The following is an 11051-nucleotide window of genomic DNA, read 5'->3' on the forward strand; positions in this document are numbered from 1 at the left end:
AGACATTGTGATTTTCATTTAATTCTTTTCATTTTGTATTTCTGAGTTTTCTATATTATTTTTCTTTTTCTTTGTTTGAAGATTTATTTCTTTTCGAGAGAGTGAGTGCAGGAGGAGGTATGGAGGGGGAGGGAAAGAGAGAATCTCAGGCAGACTCCTGGCTAAGCACAGAGCCTGACACAGGGCTGTTATCTCAAAACCCTGAGATCATGACCTGAGCATAAATCCAGTGTTGGGTGCTTAATCAATTAAATCACCCAGGTGCCTCTCTATGTTATTTTTCTAATGAAACATTATTATAATAAAATATTAGCAATAATTATTTTGGGCTGCTGACTTTGGGATGGTTTTTATTTTCTTCTAAAGAACTCCTGCTCTCAGATCCAATGTAATTATAATTTCTTTTCACTCCTACTCTTCTAAAGGAAATAATTTATTTGCTTCCCAAATTCTCTATAGTGAGCATTTTTGTATCTTTTATGAATTTAGAGAAAAAATAAGCAGTACTTAAAAACATATCTTGACAGCAAGAATATATTCAAATCCCCTTTGAATTATAATAGTTTTATGGAAGCAAGAAAGAATTTACTCATGTAGATAAGACACTTGGTAGAACCAGCCATCTTTAGAACCTGTTGTTATTTGCTTAGTAACATTTATAGGATTTTGGTTTATTGAAAAAGAAGACAGGATTGAATATTTTCTGCTTGATACCTGATGTAACTATATAATTTTGAAAAGGTTATTCTTTGAACTTTCAAATGTTCTTAGAAATGAAGTTTAGAAATTGGTCTACAGAAGTCCAAGCTTTAAGTTAAGCACTTGCAGCATTTATCAAATACTGTTCTCATAGATTCACAGTAAGGCATTTGAAACCACATTAAATCTTTTTTATCTCATTTATTTATATTTTTTCACATTAAATCCTAAGAAGTGCAAATCAGATGCCTTTTAGAAAACCCTAGCTAAAACCTAACTAAGGCAAAATATCTACAAGCATTTTAATACACAAGTGATATGCCACTGGTTTATTACTACATTCAAAATAAAAAATGAAAAGGAGAAGTTTAAAGAGATTTGTAAGATATTTCAATCACAAAACCTTTTCATAGTTGATATGAGAAATCTTCCTAAATGTTAACATTTAGATACGTGTCTTTCCATGCCCACATAGGACTATGGATACCCACACACAGCACACACAGACGCCCCAACATCCGTTCAAGTATTCTTTGCCTTCTTTCCTTATTTATTTATTTGATCACTTGAGTGTTTCCTGGACACTTGTTACGTGATAGATACTTAAGTATCACCAGTACCATGATGAGGTCAATATGTTTTGGTTTGAGGAGCTTAGAAATGTAGTGGGTAAGACAAGTGCATAATTGCTATTACTGATTATGTTCTATAGAGGACACCACAGAGTAGTATGTAAGTACAAACAGGAAATGATTAACTTGGCTTACTTTGGGAATCGGAGTGTAAGAAATAACAATTACATTGTGTCTGAAGAGCAGGAGTTTGTTAAGTAGAGAGTATTCTAGGTAGCAGGAATGGCACTTAAAAAAAAGCATGGATTTATGAATGTATACCCCCATGAATATGACTGACCAAATTGTAGAGTGAGTAGAGAGGAATGGCCCTTAGAGTTCAATCGTGAAAGGCTTTGTAGACCAGGCTATATTTAAGCCTCAATCATGGTGACCTGGGATATGACTATTATCAAGCCCTTCCAGGCCAGGTGTGATCTTCTCATCTTCCTGATCTAATATCCCAGAGGGTTCTGTTTGGGAATGCAAATACGGGCTTCTCTTTGCAGAAAGCAGTCCTCCAGTCCTGCTGAGTAAGTGCTATGCCTAAGCCCATTTGTCTCTTCAGGTGTACCTTCTTCAGAATCAAATAGTAAACAATGCCCAGAGCGCTTTCACAAGACCTTCTCATTTGCAATGACCCAAGAAACCCAGCTTTAATAAGCAGTGAACACCTACTCAGGCTGGCAACTGGGTCAAAATGTTAATTATTCCTCAATAGCCACATTTTTTTTTTCTCTCTTCATTTGCTTTTTCACCTCCTCAGAGACTTTAATCAAGTTTGAATTTTCCTTACTGCTGAGACTAGTGTAGTGTTAAAAATAAGTTAGCCCTTTGCCTGTCTCCTGGGCACCTATAATCTCAGGCGTCATTAGCTTCTCTCCCTTTCCAAGTTAATTATATTCAGTGTGAGCTTGAATTTTCAAATCCATCTGCTTTCTCCATCTCTGGAGATAGTTTATTTATATCTACTATTTTAAATAGAAAAGAGATGGAACAACAATTTTTTCATACTTTAAATGTTTTGAGTTTGATGCAATAGCCAATTCTTTTAGAATAAAATCAATGGGATTCTTTCAGAATAAAATCACAGCATCTCTGGGTTTAGCACTGACAAAAAACTGTCCAGTAAAACTAAGACATGTGTCTGCTATTCTCTCCTCTAGGCACATCACAATTTATAATTATATACATATTCCTGTATTTACATTTGTAATGCCAACAGGGCTGTAAACTCTGTAAGGGCAGGAAAATGTTTTATCAATTTATATTTGAAGCTTAGTATATTATCTGGAATGTGCTAGGTGCTCAGTAAATCTTTATAGAATGAAGGAAGAAAGGAAGAAATCAAAGTTCATAGTAACTGTAATACTTTAGAAGCTCATAAATTTTTTTTATCACCAAGGGCCATTTTATTAATTTTTACTTTTGTGAATGCTATTTTGATTACCTATTGCTGTGGAACAAATTGCCTCAAAACTTATGACTTAAACAACAACAATTTATTATTTTTCACAGTTCTGTGGATTGGTTGGGTGGTCCTCTGTGGCTTTTGTTTGGGTCACTCATATGACTATGAACGCTGGACAGTCAGCTAAACTATAAGATCCAAGACGGTCTCATTCACGTCTGGGAGTTAGCATTGGCTACCAGGTTGAGTGTCTCAGTTTTCCTCCACATGGCTTCTCATCCTCCAGTAGGCTACACTGGCATTTTACTTGATGTCTCAGTGCAGGATTCCAAGAGGGCACAGGTGAAAGCTGCAAGCTCTCTTGAGGCCTACACTTTGAAATTGACACAGTGTCACTTCTGTCACAATCTGTTGATCAAAGGAAGTCACAAGTTTAACCTAACTTCAAGGGATGGGAAAAAGACTACTTCTCAATAGGAGGAATTGTAAAATATTGTTCATACATTTTAAAATTTGTCCAATATTTTAAAGTGATGATGATAATGAAGATGATAAGGGTGATGATGATACCAAAAGTACTAAGTATTTACACTAAGCAGTGTTCTAAGTGCTCTCAGTGTTTACAATTCAGAAAAGAAGTGTGAATTGGGTGATATAATCATCCTCAATTTTTAGATGGGGAACCTGAGGGTTGGTTGGAACAGTTAAAGAACTCAAAGTATTACACAAATTTAGGGATGCAAACACAGATTGACTAACTTTATAGCCTATAGTTTTCCCCTCCTTCCCTTTCTCTCTACTCTTTATGAGGTAGTAAGTCCCTGCTGACTGTGTTATGTTTTTCTATGTCAACATCAATCCTGATTTAAGTAATCAGAGATTATTGTAGTGACTGAGTTGCTAATAAAAAACAGAGTTGAATAAGTAAGTTGGTATGTATGCACTATTTACTACTAGTAGCATGATTTTAATAATTGCTAAGAGAGTGGGTTCAGTCCTTTTTATTTTTTTATTATTTATTATTAATTAATTTTTTAGCCCTTTAAAAATTGATTTAAGGGGTACTTAGGTGGCTCAGTCAGGTAAGCATCCAACTCTTGATTTCTGCTCAAGTCATGATCTCAGGGTCGTAAGATCCATGCTCAGCAGAAAGTCTGCTTGAGATTCTTTCCATTTCTCCTACCCTACTCTCTCTAAAATAAATAAATAAATCTTTAAAAAATGATAATAAAATTGATTTAACAGCAGAGAGACAGATTATTTGATGAATACAGATTATAGCTGGTCCTCTTCCTGGGTTACTATTTCAATTGGTAACTTTCCCTTAGGCTAGAAATCTCAAAACAGTTTCCTCTATTGTCTTCTTCAGTCTACACAACCAACTTTATTTTTTTGGAAGATTTCTCCTGTCTCTCTCCTTCTTTGCACTTCCATTAGACATAACCCCTTGCAGCTCAGAGTCTGGTCTATGGAATATCGGCAAATATATCGGCATCAACTGGGAACATGTTAGATAATGCAGAATTTTAGACTGCACCTAGAACTGCTGAATCAGAATCTGCATTTTTTAAAAAAGGAGGAGATAAAATTAGAAACGAAAGAGGAGACATTACAACTGATATCACAAAAATGCAAAGAATCTTAAGAACAATGAAAATGAAGACTCATATGCCAACACATTATATAACCTAGAAGAAAGAGATCAATTCCTAGAAAAATATGATCTTTCAAGATTGAATTAAGAAGAAATAGAAAGCCTGAACAGGCCAATCATGAGTAAAGGGATGAGTCAGTAAAACAACAACAACAACGACAACAACAAACTTCTAACAAAGAAAATCCCACAAACAAATGAATCCCACGAAACACTCAAAGAAGAATTAATATATCAGTCTTTCTTAAACTATTCCAAAAACAGAAGAGGATAGAACACTTCCAAACTATTTTATGAGGCCAGATACCAAAGATTCAACAAGAAAACTATAGGCTAATATTTCTAATAAATTTAGATGCAAAAGTCCTCAATAAAATGCTAGCAAACTGAATTCAACATCATATTAAAAGAGTCATACACCATTATGAAGTGGGATTTATCCCATCCCAAGGATGGTTCAGCATACACAAATTGATACTACATTAACAGAGTGAAAGATAAAAACTACATGATCATCTCAATAGATACAGAAAAAGCATTTGACAATTTTCTACATCCAATCAAAATATTCAGAATAGGTTTAAAAGGAACTTACCACAACACAATAAAGTCCATATATGAAAGACTGGTAACTAACATCATACTTAATGGTGAATAAAAGCTTTTTCCTCTAAGATTCAGTAAGAGACAAAGATGCCTACTCTTGCCAATTCTGTTCAACATAGTACTTAAAATCCTAGCCAGAGCAGTTAATTCAGCAAGAAAAATAAATGAAAAAACACCAGTTTGGGAAGAAAGAAATCAAATTATCACTATTTGTAGATGACATGATCATATATGTAGAAAACCCTCAAGACTCAGCAAAAAAACTGTTAGAACTAATAAATACATTTAATAAAGTTGCAGGATACAAAATCAACATACAAAAATCAGTGGCATTTCAATACACTAAATACAAACTATCTGAAATGGAAATTAAGAAAATGATCTCCGGACTCCTGGGTGGCTCAGTGGTTGAGCATCTGCCTTCTGCTCAGGACATGATCCTCAAGTCCTGCATCAGGCTTCCTGCGGGGAGCCTGCTTCTCCCTCTGTCTATGTCTCTGCCTCTCTCTCTGTGTGTCCCTCATGAATAAATAAATAAATTCTTAAAAAAAGAAAATTATCTCATTACAATACCAACTGAAAGAATGAAATAGGAATAAACTTATCTAAAGAGGTGAAGAGCTTATCAGCTGAAAATATAAAATATTGATGAAGGATAGTAAAGAAAATACAGATAAATAGATCGTACATGGATTGGAAATAATATTGCCAAAATATCCATACTACCCAAAGTGATCTATACATTCAGTGCAATCCCTATCAAAATCCCAATGGCATTCTTTTCAGAAATAGAAAAAGCAATTCTAAAATTCATATAGAAATACAGATGACCCCAAATAGCCAAGGCAATGTAGAACAAGAAGAACAAAGCTGAAGGGCATCATACTTCCTGATTTCAAAATTTATTTTAATAACTAAAGTAATTAAAATAGTATGGTGCTTGCATAAAGATAGACATGTAGACCAATCAAACAGGATAGAAAGCCCAGAAAGAAATCCATACGTTTATGGAATGGAAAAGGAGGCCTCCTTTTCTAGTTTTAGGCTCCTCCCATTCATCCCACCATATACTCCAGTGCCAGTTATTTCCACCAGCAAAGATCTGATTGTGGTACTACTCTTCTCAAAAAAACCTCAGGGTATCTCATTGCACTTATTAGCATTTTACTGCATTTATGAGCCAAACTTCTTTGCGTGAAATTTACTACTTCCTTCTCTCTGAGTGCAGCCAGGAGAGAATGATATACTGCAAAGAAGGAAGGCCTGAGGAGGGAGCTTTAGCAATTTGCCCTCGTTTTAACGTTTTAACAATAAAAAGCTGCTTGACTTTGTCTACCCTTCTTTGGGCTCCAATTTTCTAATTCATACAACTAAGTAGTTTGATTAATAGTTTTACCAAGGTCTTTTACATCTAGTGACTGATGAAGCAACTCTACTGCACATTAGGAATTCCAGAACTTTTGCACAATATTGAAAGCTGAAGAGAGGGACCTCATTCCTTATTTCCTATTCCTGGAAATAATTTTGTCAATTGTTTGGAAATGTTAAAAAGAAAACCACAGGCCCAAAATAGTGTCACTTAGACCAGGTTCCTAAACCATGGCTTATTACCTAAACTAATTACAATTTCAACTTTCCCTAGAAATGTTGTCTTAACTAGTCAGTCACGAATTTTTTGATCAATGCCAATGAGTCGGCTGAATGGGCCTCCTCCATCACCCAAAGAAAGATGAGGACACCTTCATGGTCAGACCCTTGCCTTTACTCCTAAGGGAAATCAGCCTTTTCTGGACTAATCCTTTTCTTTTGTTAATAACTTTCCTGCCCCATACCCCTTCTATAACAACCTTCTATTTTGTACAACTCCTCTTAGAGCCTTTCTTTTTCTTTTTTTTTTTTAATATTTTATTCATTTATTCATGAGAGACAGAGAGAGAGAGAGAGAGAGAGAGAGAGGGGCAGAAACACAGGCAGAGGGAGAAGCAGGCTCCATGACGGAAGCCGATGTGGTACTCGGTCCCGGGTCTCCAGGATCAGGCCCTGGGCTGAAGGGGGGGCACCAAACCGCTGAGCCACCCAGGGATCCCTCTTAGAGCCTTTCTGTTTGCTAGATGGGATACTACCCAATTCATGAATTGTTTAATAAAGTCAATTAGATCTTTAAAATTTACTCGGTTGAATTTTTGTTATTTGAATAGTAAAAAATCTACATAGGATATTTTAGAGAGCGGTTATTAAAAAGTACCTACTGTTACTTAAATCTTTCAGTGAAAGAGGTAATTGCTTGAATATTTTTCAGAGAAATAGCAAATGTATTCAATTAAGAAGCACAACACATTTTTTATATGTACTAGAGATACAACTGTATTCTCCATAAAGATCATGCATTTTAGAAATGTTTTTTGCTTTTAAGATGCAACTTTATATTTTTGAATAGGTTTCTGATATAAGAGTACACTTTTGAAGCAGTCTCCCAGAATTACATTCCCAGTAATGGAGTGATGAAGCCCAAGATAACTTTTTATTCTCAAGAAACTCAAAGTTTTATTTTCAGGATGCCATGTTAAGTTTTTCAGTTGTTAAGGTCGAAGGTACTTGTGGCTTTGTTGTTATAGAAATACAATTTATTTCAAAATTATTTACATTTTTTTTCAATCCTGTGCCTGAAAAAAAGTAAAACATTTTGTGAGGTGTTTAACTAATTTAGATCCTTTTATATGATTAATTTATGTATTTGGATTTAGGTATATACTAGTAGGGAGGAAATCTGTTGGTAGAGAATTGTTTCATTGAATAATAGAGATGAATACATTTAATCTTAGAAGAAAATGCGATGATGAATTGTCAATTTTTTTTTTCAATTCAGTAATGTGCAATTTACCCACATGTTAGTGTTTTTGAAATTAGGGAATGCTGTACGTTTAATGTGAATGTTTAGTGTTCTATTTTTGTTTCCCAAAGGCAGTTATTCAATTAATGGTGCATTTTACCATGAATTGTGTTTTAGAATTGAGAAATCACTAGAGATTGTTTTCTGAGTCACCCAAGTAGGTAGAATTGATCTACAGAAAACAGGAGACGCCAGATTTTCAGTTCTTGAGACTGGGTAATGTTTTAGGCATTATTATTATTATTATTTTTTCCAGTGGAAGCCCAGCATAGTGTCCTAGAGGTAAATTGTTATATAAATATGTGGTAAATAATGAATATACAGACACCAAAAATCAAGATGCCAATTTAGCATAGTCTTTTGGATGGACATTGTTGAACCTGAACTAATTACTAAAAAGACAAATGAAATAATTTAATATTATCCTTCCTGGGGTGAAGTCATAAAGGAGTCATAGCTGTAGGGCTATTCCTAGCCTTAGGCAAGGGAGGAGGCTACCTGTAGAATGAACTAAATTTTTGGTATAGAGCGGTGTCAAACAAAACAAAGCAAAACAAAACAAAACTGAGGATAGTAAAAGAAAATATTGTTAACTTTGGGCTCATTCCATGGAACTCTGTGAAATAAATAGAAAATTAATATCTGCCATCCTAACAAAAAGTTATGAGTCATGAAAATCGTGAAAGCAAATTATGAAAAATCAGCTTTTTTTTCTAATTCTATAACTTTTCAAACATACACAGTCTTTATTTACTCACTGAGCTCTCAGAAATGTGTTATAGTCATTAAGTCTTAACTTTAATTTTATTAGTTGTTTTTCACTGTCCTGGAAAGAAGGAAAGTTTGGTGGAAAGAACTCAGGGCTGGTTTCTAGCTGCCCATTAGGGGTGGGTCTTCAGACAGACACTGGACTGTGTTAAAAATAACTCGATTTTAAAACTGTGCTTTCAGGGATCATTTCTATAGTTTGTTACTAGAGAAGTTTCTCTGAATGGGTAAAAATAACTTCATCTTTCTTGGGATTATTTGTCTCATCTGTAGCATCTCAGAATCTCTAAAGTATCTTTCAAGTCCCAGATTCCATGACCCCTATGATATTATAACCCACGAAAAGCAGTAATTTCTAAGACTTCAGGTATAATATAAGTGCCCAGATTTCTGAGAATCTGGTGTGATATTGCCTTTTGACTATTAGCCATATTTAGGACACATTTTACTAATTCTGAACTCTTTAAGCTTTGCTCAGGAGAAGCTATATTAAGGAAATATGAAATCCTTTATATAAGAAAGTCTTGCAAATACAAGCTACTAGCCAGAAATAAGTAAATATACAAGCATTATTCATTGATTTGTATTAATTGGTCAAAATTTAAATGAGGTACCTAAAATTGGATAGGCATAGAGGAGGAATATGATTGTAAATAATGATAAATACCCAAGTATTAATTAGATATGGGAAACTGATCATTAACTTGTCTTAAAAGTAAACATGTACACAGTCTTTATCAAATCATCTCAACGAATTTGCATCTGTGTGTGTATATACACTTATGTATAGAAAAACCATATATAGAGGCCCAGAAAGGATTTTAATAGTCATCCTTTTTATTTTGTACTTTGATTAAATGCTAAAGTTCTTTACAACTCTTTATAAATTAAATCACAAATTAATTTATATATTGGAATTACTTGAGGCCTATTGGAAATGCTTTAGAAAAATGTCTGTTGTTTTAAAATTATTTAAGTCTTTAAAATAATATTTTCTGTGTTAAAAAAGACAATGGAGGTAAACTCTTCAACTGTTTTTCAGTTACCAAATGGCAACATCTGTTTATGTCCCATGGTGTTGGGTCTTCAGATGTCAGGGCTACTCACTGAACCCTGACTACTGCACCTTAGGAAAGTAAGAAGGAAAGCCTCTGGAACTGTAGCCATGACATAGCTTCTTCTGAAATTGTAAAGGAGCATGTAGGCTCTGGGTCTAGCTCTGTAGAGCTCAGTTACAGAACTTACAGAACTAAAATATCTCAGAGGTAACCTATATCAGTCTCATGTTGTTTACATGATCTTAAATCCAGATATTCATTTATATATTACCTTGTTTCAAAATAGTCTTTAAAAGATCGAGAACCAAACACATTGGGTTAAAAGTCATGTGTACTGACAGTTGAGTTATAAAAATGAACATTAGGTTGTTAAAAAAAGCTGGTCTCTGTGACTCCTTTATGTAAAGGGTAGTTTAAAAATCAGTTTAAGACATCCATGGAGCAAGTGATTTTATGATTTAGATGATGGAGATGGATTTATAGATTTCATCCACAAACAAAATAACAGTGTTTTAACCTTTGTTGAGAATACAGGCTTTAAAAGCATTTCTTTCTTTTCTTTCTTTACAAAGTGCATATTTCCTATAAGCTCAAAGAGGAAAAATAGATATAATTAACATATACAAATTTAAGGGGTATTACTTTTTGTACCCTTGAACAAACATATACTGTACCCAAAGAGAATGTATCTGATTGGATGCTTAACAACCTGAAGAATACTATTATTAAAATGTAGATGCTTGTTTCTATAATTTGTAAGCATGAGAACAAAGCTAAATACAAAAGGATATGTTTAAATCATCAACTAAATTTTTACAGACATTAGTTCTTTCCTTATGGGGTTGTAGAAGAAAGCAACCCCCCAAATTATTTGACCCTCTGTAGTATGATCGGTACAGGTTGCCAAGGTGGTAGTTTCAAAGGACAGAAACAGGCAGACCTGGATTTAGCCCAGCTCTTACGTAGTTTTGCAGGATCAAGCCTACCACTTAACCTTTCTGAGGCTAAGTAAACTGAGGTAATACCTCATGAGTTTGTTACATGTAATCTTACATATTGCATATGTTCAGTACATGATAACTGTTATGGTAACAGGTGGAGTTGATTATTGAAGGCATTAGATTGGATTATACAAAATTTTGTAGATAAAAAATGGCCAAATTTCAGACCTCATTGTAAGGTGTTCTCTTTCTAGACACCTCAAGAGTACTATTGCAGTGAGCAAAGTATGGATGGCAAAGCCAGATTCCTTGGTGAGTTTTCAATCAATAGTCATGGATGGCCTTTTTATCAATGATAGTTACAGTATGCTGAAATAATATCCATAGCCATGGAGCTTAGGTATCTCAGACTA

At 34.3% G+C, this 11051-nt stretch overlaps 1 long non-coding RNA gene and 1 pseudogene across 4 annotated transcripts in view; both read left to right on the forward strand.

The window, feature by feature from the left end:
• Positions 1-11051, forward strand: part of LOC102153620 — a 74574-nt gene that overhangs the window by 49130 nt on the left and 14393 nt on the right. For all 4 annotated transcript variants that reach the window (XR_005368061.1, XR_005368062.1, XR_005368060.1 and 1 more), the window contains exon 3: positions 10893-10950. This is a non-coding gene — a long non-coding RNA (uncharacterized LOC102153620). The remainder of the gene's footprint in view (positions 1-10892; positions 10951-11051) is intronic.
• On the forward strand, positions 8807-8893 carry LOC119874361 (annotated as a pseudogene).

This window comes from Canis lupus, chromosome 12 (genome assembly GCF_011100685.1).
Source record: "Canis lupus familiaris isolate Mischka breed German Shepherd chromosome 12, alternate assembly UU_Cfam_GSD_1.0, whole genome shotgun sequence".
NCBI lineage: Eukaryota > Metazoa > Chordata > Mammalia > Carnivora > Canidae > Canis > Canis lupus.